The sequence below is a fragment of the Chenopodium album genome, chromosome 7, assembly GCF_948465745.1.
Source record: "Chenopodium album chromosome 7, dcCheAlbu1.1, whole genome shotgun sequence".
Taxonomy (NCBI): domain Eukaryota; kingdom Viridiplantae; phylum Streptophyta; class Magnoliopsida; order Caryophyllales; family Amaranthaceae; genus Chenopodium; species Chenopodium album.
In genome coordinates, this window is record NC_137840.1 from 6,256,949 (window position 1) to 6,269,095 (window position 12,147).

Below are 12,147 nucleotides of genomic sequence, written 5' to 3' on the forward strand. Positions count from 1 at the left end.
AAAGTCATTTTGGTTATATATAGGCTATAAGAGGTTAATTTTTTTAATAAAATATTTTATATACCGATTAATATGAATAATAAAAGTCACTATGTTAAAATTAGGGTCATAACGTTATACTTTAAGTTCACAATAATATTAAACATTATACTAGTTTTAATTAAGGTTACTATGTTAAAAATAGAGTTACTATGTAAAAATTAAAGGTTACTATGTTCAATATAATGTCAGTTGCGTGTGTATAATCCTCGGTTATTGTGGACCAGGTCCACGCAAATCTTTTTGCTTTTAAAGAGTGTATTGTCATGATTGTAAATTAGTATAAAATTTATATTTTATTAAACTAAATTCATATTTATTTATAAATTATGATTCAGTCCGTTTAAAAAATATATTACGTAGTATAAGTCTAAGATAATACAATTAGTTTTTCTACCTCATTTGTTCCACTTTGATCCATACAATTTGACTCTAGTGTTTGCTAAGATCCAACTATAGTTAAGCTATTATAAAACCTTAATATTTAATTAGTTTTAGATGAGTTGCAACCTGCAATTCAAACTGAGGACATGTTATTTACCATCTATGATATATACGAACTTGTATATAAAAATATAAAATACATTACACACACACTTTAGTATTACACTATTTACCCATTATTTTGTGCTTCGTATAAGTTAATTAGTACTCCCTTCGTCCCAAAATATCTAAGATGTTTAAATTTGACTTTTATTTATTTATTATTTATGTATTAGCTTTATCCATGAATTCATAATTTTTTTTACTAAGGGCTTGTTCACATTTACTTAATTTCAGTTCACTTTAACTCAAATCAGCTCAGTTTGGTTCAGTTCAGCTCCAATCAGTTCAGTTTAGTTTAGCTCAGCTCAGTTCAGTAAATATTAACAGGCCCTAATATATTTTATCATAAAATATATTATTAGATACGTATTAATATAAAGTTATATAATATTTTGATGTACCATTTACATACTTATTTGTACTATTAGCATAATATTTATACCACTACAACATTTTTTTTTTTTGACACAACACTACAACATTTAATGTACTATTTACCTATTAAATGGTACATTATACTTCCGTGATCTTCTTTGTCAGGCCCTTCGCTGGTGTCCGTAGTCTTTAATTTTGCAATTTTTTTTTTAATAATAAAAAAAATACGCCAAACGTGGCTTTTCTTCATCTCCATGGAGATGCAATAATGGAGGAAGCACACACAAACGTTGTAACCTAACCAAATCACATATGATAATTCATATTGATCACATACACCAATAATAACCCACGTATCACATGGTTATTCCATAAAAAAAGATTAAATCAAAAAATAGAAATTTCAAAGAGTAATACTATTGAATAGCGGAAGCAAATTTATGAATCCCACCGGTGGGTTTAATATTCTAACCCGCCGGCAGGGGGGGAAATTTTGTGAACACTCCCAAGATCTAACCTGCTCTTGATACCATGCCAAATTATTTATGAGAGAATAGCTTGAATTGTATTGATGATCTTGGCTAATATTTATAGCCTACAACAGATAACCTACACAATATAAACTCTATCATATAAACTTCCATAAATCCATCTTAGAATATCACTAAGATATATTATTATCCTAAATATAATATCATAAGATCTATATGGAAAATATATCACAATAATATATTTTCCTATATTCCTAACACACTACAACTTCAACTTTATTACTATATTGTCATAATATTTGCATATAGGAGCTATGCACTTGACCTTAACCGTTGTGAAGGCATTTAAGCTGATTTACTTCTAGTTTTTATATAAAGTTCGTACTAGCTAGAGAAGGTAAAAATTCGTATTGACAATAGTGGATCGGATGACCACAAATCCACAATAGGTCCACATAATTGTGCTTCTTGAAATAACAATCACACTAGAAACTTCTTGCAATATGTTAGAATCATTCTGGATATCTACAAAGAATCTAAGGTTTGACGATAAAATCGTCTAGGAGTTCTTTGCACATAATGACATAATCTAGACTTCTTTTCTTGTATTATTTAGAGCTTATAGTAGTAGAGCCCTAGAGCGTAAAGAACACATTGACATATTTGAACATTACAAGAGCCTTGAGTTTCTTAGCATATATAGACTTAAATAAGCTCCAATTTAGTGGTTCTTCAAGACCATGACAGGATTTGTGTAAGACACTCAGATCAATCAAAGGCTAATTATATCCTATTCAACAGAGTGCACAAGTTAAATATATACTTCTCATCTAATGTAGATGATTATCAGGAAATTAAATTATATGGAATTCATTATACCTAGCATTACTCTAGTTTCATGTTACTACCATCTATCATATCAGTACATTTTGATATGAGTTAGGGCTTGTTCTGATTGACTGAACTCAACTGAAATGAACTGAACTGAACTGAGCTGAACTGAACTTATTAATTAGTGATTTTTAACTACGGATTAATGATCTTTGATTATTTATTACTATACATATGTGTATATACAAATGTACATATTAAAATATTTACGAAAAATATACTATATAATTATAAAATTTATGGAAAATATATTAAAAACTTGAAACCTCTAAACATTTTAAACACATATACTATTTAATTCAAAAATAAAATAGTATTATGACAAAATAACACAAAACACTTACATGTATCTAACCCATTTAAAAAAATTAAAAAAAATATTTAAAAAAAAAAACACGAAAAGCTAACAGAGGCAACGGCCCAACATTCCAACACCCTAACTCACTCTCTTTAATGTTTTAATTAATACATGTATCTAACTAGTATCTAACCCCAAATTATTATTATTATTATTATTATTATTATTATTATTAATATTATTATTATTATTATTAATATTATTATTGTTATTATTGTTATTATTATTATTATTATTATTATTATTATTTATTGATGATTATTATTATTATTATTATTTATTACTTATTGATTATTATTATTATTATTAATATTATTATTATTATTATTATTATTATTATTATTATTATTATTATTGTTGTTGTTGTTGTCGTTGTAATAAGAGCTTAAAAGAAGGAAATTTGGCTTTATATCATTAGCAATATCATTAGACATAAATTAAGAGCTGAACTGAACTGAACTGAATTGAACTGAACTGAATTTCAACGAAAGAGAACAGGCCCTTAAACTTTCAATAGATACAAGTTGTTTTTATAGAGAACTCAAAGTCTACATCTATTCTATAAATATATTAAAATAACAACCGCTGATATCATCACTTTTTAAAATTGTACACATGTCAAGCTGTTGTTAAAATTTTTCCCGCCTAAATCAATTACTGACATCATATTTTTATTTATTTTTTTACCTTAAATTATTACAATATTTTTTTTTGAAGATTATTATTATTATTATTATTATTATTATTATTATTATTATTATTATTATTATTATTATTATTATTATTATTATTATTATTATTATTTGTTATGATAATATCTAAATATGGATGACTATTATCCCATGTACAATCTAGAATATTCTAGAGTTGGGTATTTGGTATTATCTATTGATGGAACCCTAGGTAATGTACATTATATATATCCCGTACTAGATGGAATATGAAATACAACGTAACAATCTTCCCTCATCTCTCTTTATTTTCTCTTCCATATTTAACACGTTATCAGCACCATTGCTAGTCAACTGAGTAGGATTACCAAACATTTATCTAGAATCCCATATTATTATTATTATCATGTAAGTATGATCGCAGCCCATAACAATTATAATTTAACATTTATCTACTTTTGATGCTTATTTATTGGAATATCAACATATATAACGAATACAGAGCATGATATATAATTTAAGGTTCCATTCTTATTTTTTCTCCATGCTAACGTTCTCATCTTCTATTTTGTTCTTATTTATGCATAACTTGTATCAGGTCTATTTATGCATGATTATAAAGTTTAGTACATAATTTGGATACTATTTATATATACTTATCTTTTAATATTATTTTGTATAGTGAAAAATGTCGAACCTTGCCAAGCTCGAATTTGTGGCCCTTGATATTACCGGAAAGAATTATTTATCATGGGTGTTAGATGCTGAAATACACCTAGATGCTAAAGGGCTTGGTGAAACAATAAAAGAGGCTAATAAGGCAACACCTTAAGATAAGGCTAAAGCCATGATTTTTCTTCGCCATCACCTCCATGAAGGGCTCAAAAATGAATGTTTAACTGTGAAAGACCCACAAATCCTTTGGAGTAATCTAAAGGAAAGGTATGACCACCAAAAAACAGTGATACTCCCTAGAGCTCGTTATGAATGGTTGAATTTGAGATTGCAAGATTTTAAATCTGTTAGTGAATATAACTCAGCTATGTTTAAAATAACTTTTCAATTGAAATTATGTGGAGAAAATATTACTGATGCAGAAATGCTTGAAAAGACATACTCCACTTTCCATGCTAATAATATTGTCCTGCAGACACAATATAGAGAAAAAGGTTTTAAAAAATATTCTGAATTAATATCTTGTCTTCTTGTGGCTGAGCAAAATAACGAGCTGTTAATGAAAAATCATGAATCACGTCCTACTGGCTCTACTCCATTCCCTGAAGCGAATGTGACAACCCATAACGGGAAAGAAACTAAAAACAGAGACCATTCCAGCAGTAGTGGTCGAGGTAGAGGTCGTGGTCGTGGCCAATGGCGCGGCCGGGGTCGTGGACGTGGATATGGTAGAGGTCGTGGAGGTCATTTCACAAACTCACATTCCCACCAGAAGTGGGAACGTAGGGATGAAAAAGAGAAAAGTGATAACAATATATGTTATCGTTGTGGAGGAAAAGGTCATTGGTCTCGGATTTGTAGAACTCCAAAGCATCTTATTGAACTTTACCAAGAATCATTGAAGAAAGGAAAGAAAGTTGAGGCAAACCTTGTTCTTGAAGATGGTGAAGGTGATTTTGATTTTGGCAATGCCAATCAATTTGATGTTGGTGATTTCCTTACTTTCCCGGAAGGGAATAATTTTGATTTTGGCAGTACAACTCATTTAGAAGTTGCCGATTTCTTCACTGCCCCAGAAGGGAATAATTAAAATTATATTGTTTTATGTCAGTTTTAAGTATTAGACTTATGTTTGCTTATTCTAGTGATTTATTTAAGTTTATTTCTTTCGTTGTAATAAGGATTTTTGCTTTATAAATTTATGAACTATTTGAGTGTTTTTATTGATTTATTTGTTTATCATCTTTATTTTTATGCTTAATATTTTGACATGTATTTTATTTCATGAAGAACATGGATATTACTCAAGTTCAATTTGCTATGAATGGTGAAGAATTATGTCTTGCTGACAGTGCAACTACACACACAATACTTAAAAATAAAAAATATTTCTCTCATTTGATGATGAAAAGAACTAATGTGAGTACCATATCGGGTAGTACAAATATCATTGAGGGCTCCGGAAGAGCAACTATAAAGTTGCCTTGGGGAACTGAAATTAAAATAATTGATGCTTTATACTCCCCATTGTCTCAAAGAAATTTATTAAGTTTTAAGGATATTCGCAACAATGGTTATCATATTGAGACAATCAATGAAGAAAATAACGAATTCCTTCAAATCACAAATATAACTCAAGGCTCAAAACATGTTTTGGAGAAACTACCTACATTCTCTAGTGGTTTGTACTACACAAAAATCAATGCTATTGAAGCTCATGCTATAGTAAACCAGAAGTTTACTGATGATTTTGTTGTTTGGCATGACCGGTTAGGCCATCCCGGTTCAATAATGATGCGAAAAATAATTACGAATTCATGTGGACATTCTTTGAAGAGCCAGCAGATTCCTCATAATAATTTTTCATGTGCTGCTTGCTCGGAAGGCAAGTTGATTATTCGCCCATCACCAGCTAAAATTAATTTTGAATCAATTAGTTTTCTGGAACATATACAAGGAGATATTTGTGGGCCCATACATCCCCCATGTGGACCATTTAGATATTTTATGGTTTTAATTGATGCATCAACTAGATGGTCACATGTGTCTTTGTTATCAACTCGTTACCTGGCGTTTGCGAGATTACTTGCCCAATTGATTAAGTTACGGGCACATTTTCTAGATACTCCCATTAAGACTATTCGGCTTGACAATGCTGGTGAATTTACATCTCAAGCTTTTAATGATTATTGCATGTCCATTGGGATAAATGTTGAACATCCTGTAGCACATGTTCATACACAAAACGGTCTAGCAGAGTCATTAATAAAACGTATTCAGTTAATTGCTAGACCATTGCTTATGAAATCCAATCTCCCAATTTCTGCTTGGGGACATGCTATATTACATGCAACAGCACTAATTCGCATTAGGCCAACAAGTTATCACAAGTTCTCCCCATTACAATTGGTTTATGGTCAGGAACCAAATATTTCCCATCTAAGAATTTTTGGATGTGCGATTTATGTTCCAATAGCTCCACCACAACGCACTAAGATGGGTCCTCAAAGGAGGTTGGGGATATATGTTGGTTTTGAATCCCCGTCAATAATTAAATATCTTGAGCCTACAACAGGGGATTTATTTACGGCTCGTTTTGCAGATTTTCATTTTAACGAGTCACTTTTCCCAACATTAGGGGGAGAAAAGAGAGAGCTGGAAAATGAAATTAAATGGAATGAATTATCATTATCCTATCTTGATCCTCGAACTAAACAATGTGAACTGGAAGTTCAAAAGATAATTCATTTAAATTACAAAGTTTAGCGAATCAATTGCCAGACTCGTTTACTGACCCAAAAAGAGTGACCAAGTCACATATTCCAGCTGTTAATGCTCCATTTAAAATAGATGTCCCGGAAGGACAAAATAAAATGCTAATGAGTCTAAACCACGCCAGAAACGTGGAAGACCAATAGGTTCCAAAGATAAGAATCCTCGGAAAAGAAAAGGAGCATTGATTGATGATGGTCAAATTGAAGAAACAATTTCCGAAGGATCTCCAGAAGAGACTTTAGACATGATACAAGAAGAAATTCAGGTACCTGATAATGAAGAAATTTCAATAAATTATATCATGTCTGGAATTACATGTAACCGAAATCAAATCGACGTCGATGATGTTTTTGCATGCAATGTAGCATTAGATGTTATGGATAATAATGAGGATCATGAACCAAAATTCATTCAAGAATGTAGATAAAGAAATGATTGGACAAAATGGAAAGAAGCAATTGAAGCAGAATTAAAATCTCTTAGAAAAAGAGAAGTATTCGGACCAGTATTCCGTACACCTGAAGGTGTAAAGCCAGTGGGATATAAATGGGTCTTTGTGCAAAAGAGAAATGAAAAGGGTGAAGTTGTAAGATATAAGGCACACTTAGTTGCACAAGGATTCTCACAAAGACCTGGTATTGATTATGAGGAGACATATTCTCCTGTGGTGGATGCAACCACTTTTAGATTTTTGATTAGTCTGGCAATAAGAGAAGGACTTGACTTACGTTTGATGGATGTAGTCACAGCTTATTTATATGGCCCACTGGATAATGACATTTACACGAAGCTCCCAGAAGGATTCAAGCTGCCGGAAGCAGCAAAATCTAGTTCTCGAGAACATTTCTGTATTAAATTGAACAAATCTCTTTATGGATTGAAACAATCTGGGCGTATGTGGTATAACCGTCTAAGTGAGAATTTGTTGAAAGAAGGTTATAAGAATGATCCTATCAGCCCATGTATTTTTATAAAGAAATTTGGATCAGGATTTGTTATAATTGCAGTGTATGTTGATGATCTGAATATCATTGGAACTCCTGAAGAGATTTCAGTGACTGCCAATTATTTAAAGAAAGAGTTCGAAATGAAAGATCTAAGAAAGACAAAATTCTGCTTGGGGTAACAAATAGAGCACCTAGTGAATGGAATCCTTGTGCATCAATCAACATACATAGAAAAGGTTCTTAAAAGATTTTCTTTGGATACAACACATCCATTGAGCAGCCCTATGGTTGTAAGATCACTTGAAGTAGAGAAAGATCCATTCCGACCTCGGGAAAATGATGAAGAAATTCTTGGTCCTGATGTACCGTATCTTAGTGCAATTGGAGCACTAATGTACCTTGCAAGTCATACACGACCTGATATATCATTTTCAGTTAATTTATTAGCAAGGTTTAGTTCATGTCCAACCCGAAGGCATTGGAATGGGATTAAACATTTACTTCTTTACCTTCAAGGTACGAAGGATATGGGTTTATTTTTCCCAAATGTTGTCCAAAGAAAATTTGATTGGTTTTGCAGATGCAGGTTATTTATCTGATCCTCATAATGGTCGGTCACAAACTGGATATGTGTTCACATATGGTGGTACTGCCATTTCTTGGCGTTCCATGAAACAAACCATTGCAGCTACTTCTTCCAATCATTCTGAGATTTTAGCAATTCACGAGGCTAGTCGTGAATGTGTATGGTTAAGGTCGGTAGTTCAACATATAAAAGAAGTTTGTGGTTTATCATCTGGGAAAGAGGCACCAACAACTTTATATGAGGATAACGCTGCTTGTATTGCTCAACTTAAGGAAGGATACATCAAAGGCGACAGAACAAAGCACATCTTACCCAAATTTTTCTTCTCTCATGATCTTCAGAAGAATGGAGATATAAATGTATTGCAGATTCGTTCAAGTGAGAATTTAGCAGACTTATTTACTAAGGCTCTTCCGACAGCAACATTCAAAAAGTTAGCTTATGGCATTGGATTGCGTCGTCTTAAAGATCTCAAGTGATGTAGTCATGAGGGGGAGTTAATGCGCGTTGCACTCTTTTTTCCTTAACCATGGTCTTTCCCACTGGGTTTTCCTGGTAAGGTTTTTAACGAGGCGGCATATTATGCGCATTATAGTGTATGTATTATTTTGTACGGGTTTTGTAGTAAATGTTAGTTATTGTTTTTCAATATATAGTCATCCAAGGGGGAGTGTTATGATAATATCTAAATATGGATGACTATTATCCCATGTACAATCTAGAATATTCTAGAGTTGGGTATTTGGTCTTATCCATTGATGGAACCCTAGGTAATGTACATTATATATATCCCGTACTAGATGGAATATGAAATACAACGTAACAATCTTCCCTCATCTCTCTTTATTTTCTCTTCCATATTATTATTATTATTATTATTATTATTATTATTATTATTATTATTATTATTATTATTATTATTATTATTATTATTATTATACTCCATATTTTATATTATGAATTTATGAGGACTATTTGACTTCAAAATATAATTACTCTCGGTTAAAGAGTACTCCTTAATACATAATTTGCTTAAGTTTTTACTGTTCTTCAAAACTAATAAGATCTAAATATCATTACAAATGACAATTAATAGTTATTTTTTTATAATTTATTTCATATGAGGGACATATATAAAATATATATTTATTTCAATAAACATTTTAATATCGCGCATCGCATGGGACTTATCTAGTATATAATTAAACTAATGTACCAAAATCAAGAATATTTTAACTTGCGCTCCCTTATATTTTATATGCTTCCTCCATTTCAAATTAGCTGACACATTATGACTTTGACATTATTCACAAACTTTATTTTGATGACTTTTGTGATTTAAAAATTAGAAAACCTAGGTAGTCATGTTAAATTTTATTAAATGTAGATTTTCAAAATACCAAACTTTTATAACTACTTTCTTTTCATTGCATATATATGCAATGTATGTTACAATAACTATAGAACAAATTTGAAAAAGACTAGTTAGCTATAATATTGACCTTAAACATTTTAACAAAATAATAATATTCACAACTTTAAAATGTCTAGACGCGCCAAACCAAATCAAGTTATAAAAATAAAAAAATTAATTTATATTATACGGAGTAACAAATTCAACCACATCAGGAAAATTAAGGTGAACTAAAAATAGTGCCTCAGAATACGCATCCATTTATAATATGGACACGCGCATTAAGCGCATACCACACACTATAACATGTCCTATTTCTCTTAGGAATCGAAGCAACATGATTAATTATGCGGCTATATATGCTAATCGATTACCATATGAAAGGGATAGAAATCCTTTTCATAGTAGGGATGCTTCTGAAAATGTAGTTTCAAATACTATCAGTTTGACGTATGAATTACATATGCACATAAATAAAGATGTGTTCTTTGTAGATAGTACATATATTTTTGGTTATATCGTATCAACACATCACTATCATCTCGTCCTTAATTTCATCCTATCCTTAATGAAAATTACAACTCGTAGCAATTTATATCATGATAATAATAATAGTACTTAAAGTTATCATCTTTGGACTTTTTGGCCTTCACTTTCATTAATATATAAATATTCTCCTATTTATGTATTTTAATATATAGAGTAACTAGAATAATACAAGTAGTTTTTTTTTATATATTAGATTTATTACTTTTAGTATATTAATTCTAGTAAAGTTTGTTTGGAGACCACTATATGATAAAGTTTGTTTCACATCACATGTGCTGATTATATATACGAATATACTGCTACTTGCTAGATATATTCATATATAGCATAAGTTTTGCTACAGTTTTCGGTTTTTGCAGATAACCTGGCTCCAATGAGTCCAATCGTCATTGGATGAGGTTACCTTTTGAGTAATTTGGCGGTCAATTAGGTATAAATATTAGCGTCTCTTTGTTATAGTGGTATAAAAGTTGTCAATTATGATAAATAAGTATAGAACTTAGGACCATTTATTGAGCTTAATTTAACTAAAATTAATTAAAATGAACTGAACTAAATATTTAATGAGAGAAGGAAATTAGGAACGAAACGGAACTGAACTGAGTTGAATTGAGCTGAACTGAACTGAACCTGAATTGAATTGAAAATAAGGTGAAGAGAACATATCCTTTAACAAATGAGTATAAAACTTGGCTTTGTGTGACGTGTAATTAAGTTGCTCCACGTGTAAGTGTAATTAATAAATTAATTGGTTGAAGATCAAATTCTACATTTAATTATTCATTCTACAAAATTCTACCGTACTTGTCAAACTCAAATGTACAGGCATTGTTCGAGGAGATAGAACCCTTATTGAATATTATACCTAAATCTCTTTGGCATTTATTTTTCTTATTAGGGAAGATGGATAGCCATCATTAGATATCTAGATAGGCAAACACAATCTTGTACCAACTACAGTGCGTCTTGTGTGCGGCTAGCCACACTATGTGATCACTTGTAAAATAACAAAGTAATCTTTATAACACTGATCTGGTAACCCTTGTAATACTGACCAAGTAACCCTTAATTAAGCCCTATAACACTGACGAAGTAACCCCTGTAAAACTAAACGAGTAACCCTTATAACCTTAACAAAGTAACCTTTATGATGGATGGCCACACCGTGTGGTCAACCACATATAAGATTTTGTGTGATCAAATATGTTTTTTTTTTAAAAAAAAAAAAAAAAAATGCGAATGAGTCATAAAGGGCCAATAAGTTATAAATGAGGGTAGAGAATTTGAACCTGAAACTAACCTATCACAAATAGGACATTGTTCTTTAAGTACTAGACCAAGATATCACTAATAGATAGAGGGCGTATTTGAATTGGGTTGATTCCCTCGAAGTCCTTGCCATTGAACGAAAGTGGAGCACTGAAGCCAATGTTGCTAAAGTAGGCGTGTATTGGAGGGAAGTGATACACATACAACTGATGTATGTGGCCTCAACATACAACATCACTCAGATGTTGCCACATCAGTAAGAGCCAAAAAAGAAGAGGAAAGGGGGAAAATTTTCACCCATTTTGGTGCTTTCTTACAATCTGGGCGAGATTCACTACTAGAAAAAGGCTGATTTTTGAAGGAATGGTTCCGACGAACACGAAAATCCGTCGAAAAAATGGGAAATTCCGACGGATTTTTATTCCGTCGTTTATTTCCAACGGATTTTAACAATCCGTCGGAAATTTACGACGGAAAATAAATCCGTCGGAATTAATGGGCTTTCCGACGGAATATTCCGTCAAAAAGTTGATTTTCCGACGGAATTAAAATCCATCAGAA